Source organism: Sinocyclocheilus rhinocerous, unplaced genomic scaffold (genome assembly GCF_001515625.1).
Source record: "Sinocyclocheilus rhinocerous isolate Xijiao unplaced genomic scaffold, SAMN03320098_v1.1 scaffold263, whole genome shotgun sequence".
Lineage (NCBI taxonomy): Eukaryota > Metazoa > Chordata > Actinopteri > Cypriniformes > Cyprinidae > Sinocyclocheilus > Sinocyclocheilus rhinocerous.
In genome coordinates, this window is record NW_015645086.1 from 3156113 (window position 1) to 3159472 (window position 3360).

Here is a 3360-nt window from a genome sequence, read left to right on the forward strand (position 1 = left end):
AGTATGGTATTTAGCGCCCCTGCTGTTGGGGCTAAAGGCGCACAGTAATTAACATGATCGATAATTAATAGATGGCTGACTTTTCCATTTGTCGACATGACATGGTTAGATTCAGATGGTAAATATCATATATGTTGGGTATTAAAATTATTACCATATTAGATAATCACCATGTTTAGAATGAAACCATCATATTGAAAAACATGATATTAATCATGTCATATAATAAAATATAATTTGTTGCTACTACTGTAAATATATATTGAATTATTATTGGATCTCCTTCAATACTTTCAGAATCTTTACTTATTAAAATTATTTTGTTTCTGTATTGTAAAATATATTTTTTATATTCACATATTTTAATGACAGTATATTTATTGAACAAAAATTAATTCTATTTTTCAAAATAAGCAGAAAATAGCACAAACCTTGCTAAAGTGATTGTTTTGAACAAGTATTAACTTAGACATTATTTAAAAAAACATTATTTTAGCTGAAGTATTTGTATCAATACCGTGTGCCTTTTACCCCATGCTGGTGTGCATTTTACCCCGTGTGTGGGGTAAAAGGCCCCCCTTGCCACCTCATACATTTATACGATTTTTAAACAAAATAAACAACTTGGGTTTTATTTTCACACAAAATCTGTTGCGCCATTAATGTCCAATACAACGTATAGATTTTTTCTGCAATTATACATTTTAGGCGTAGTGAATAGCACTTTTTTTCTTAAGGTGGGCCTTTAGCCCCATTGTACCCTACAAATTAATATGCAGTACAAATGAATAAACAGTACAATCAATAAATGTAACAATACTGACCTCACAAAGAAGGTCAGAAAGGTTTCGTGGCGACTCTGTTCACTGACTGACTTGCTAAACCTCTCATTAAACTCGCTTGTTAAAAACACTAATCCCATTCCAGACCTCATGAAATTCCAGCATTACAGCCCAGCATCAAACTCGCAATTTCTTGTCAGGATTGTGAGATCTAAACTCAGAATTCGGACTTTTATTTTTGCAATTCAGAGTTTATATCTGGCAATTCTGTTTTTGTTGGATGTCACAAGGTTGTGATGACAAGTTTATGGAGAAAATGATAGAATAATATGGTAATATATCTCTCAGTCTTTATGTATGATCAATTTCATTCTGTCAGCTTCACTGACATGGTCATTAAGAGAGGGAAAGAAAGAGTTAAGAAAGAGAGAGTGGGAGAATGAATCTGCAGCTGCTGAAAGGGGAAGTAGGCCTACAGATAGAAGCTTCAATGATACTGACCTTGAGTCGATATAACACTGAAATGTTATTATGACACGCCGAGACCTTGTTATTAGGCTCCACTCTGTTTCCCTCACATTCATGTGAACTGTTGCTCTATTACAGGAAATGGCCTGCCTTACGAGGTTGTGACCAGCAGGTGTCAGGTGACTCTGTCCTTCAGGGGCTGTCGTCTCTGCTGCTGTGCCCAATAAAGGCCTGGATTCCGCCACAAATTCACTGCTGTCAGTAAGTACTGATATGGATAAGAAAATGTCTAGTCATTTTCAAAAATGTGCAAATGAGAACTCAAGTGTCAAAGAACTTAACTGTAAAGCATCTGATATAATTAAAATAGATGAATCTAGAACACAGATACAATGCATAAATTAAAGCTGCAAGCAGCAATGAAAGGGCCCTCGCACCTGGGCTCACCGCCACCCGGTGGCTTTAGGAAAAAAGCAAACGGTGGGCATTATGCATTTAAAGTGGTAAATATAGGAGCAATATGTCAAAGTCATTTATATGTGTCAAACTTCCTGCTGCCAGCTGGTGGCGCTATGATTATAACGTTGGCATGTAGATGTCTTCAGGCCAGGACTTTTATCAAACATGCGAAGTCTGGTACAGATTGAACATGGTATGTTTGAGTCAGTGTAAAGCATGACATATCCTGTTGCCAGCAGGTGGCACTATGATTATAACTGAATATTGGCCTTAAGATGTGTTCTGGCCAGGACTCTTATCAAACATGCGAAGTCTGGTGCAGATCCGACATTGCATGTTTTAAGTTAGTGTAAAACAAGACATTTCCTGTTGCCAGCAGGTGGCACTATGATTATAACTGAATATTTGCATGTAAATGTTTTCAGGCCAGGACTCTTATCTAACATGTGAAGTTTATGGGCAGATCGGACATTGTATGCATGAGTTACAACAACTTCCTGTTTCATGGTATTACTAGCATGCTTTAGCACTTAGTAAGTGTTGCTAGTATGTTTGATCATGTTTCTAGCATGTTTAGCACTCAATGGCTCATTTTAATGTGTTGCTTATAGTCCATCACAGTGTTAAACATGTCACTTCCTGTTGCCAGTAGGTGGTGCTATGACTATAAGAGAATACGGGCATGTAGATGTCTTCAGGCCAGGACTCTTATCAAACATGTTAAGTTTGGGGCAGATTGGACATTGTATACATGAGTTACAGCAACTTCCTGTTTCTTTGTATTAATAGCATACTTGAACAAATTAGCTAAGTGTTGCTAGCATGTTTTAGTATGTTAATCAAACATCAAACTTTGTCAGGCCGCCAGGGACACGCCCCTTCCCTTGACGAAAACATCTCGGTTACGTATGTAACCTTGGTTCCCTGAATAGGGAACGAGATGCTGCGATGACGTCATCGCTTTGGGAACACCTCCGGTGTGAGGAATGTCTGAAGCCCTTATACCATCACGCCAATTCACCGAGATGTTCCCTCTCATAGGTAAGTTCAATGCTGTGATGACGTCATCGCTTTGGGAACGCTATACCATCACGCCTGACGTACCTAAGATAGCTGGAAGACCGAGGAAAGAGTCTGCTCAAGCGGAAGAGACCCGGGAGCCAAGAGCCATCCTCACGTCCAGACAAGTAGAACTTGATGAAAGTGCTAGGCGAGGACTAACCTGCCACAGCACAGACATCTGCCATCAAAGGCCCTTTAAAGAGAGCCTGAGAAGAAGCCATTGCTCTCTTGAATGCATGACAAACATCCGCTACAGGACTCCTACAGTCTGCGCCTAAAAGCAGTACACGAAATAAGAGCTGGAAGCGTAAGGCTAGAGGTATAGTCACTATCTAACCCCACATAGCAGGGGAGAAAGCCTCCAACCACTTGATGAAAGCAAAGCGGAGTCAAAGCAGCCTTTAGGATTAACTAGGCCTAGGAAGCTGTAAGACTTAACCAGCCTGGGGGCAAAGTCCATACAAGAGGAGCTGACAGAGCCTGCAGATCCTCAGTCCTCTAAGAGAGGATAGGATTACCAAAAAACTGCTTAAGGTTTCAAAGTTATCTGACAGACTTAAACGGCTCAAATGGATGGCCTGCCAGGCCC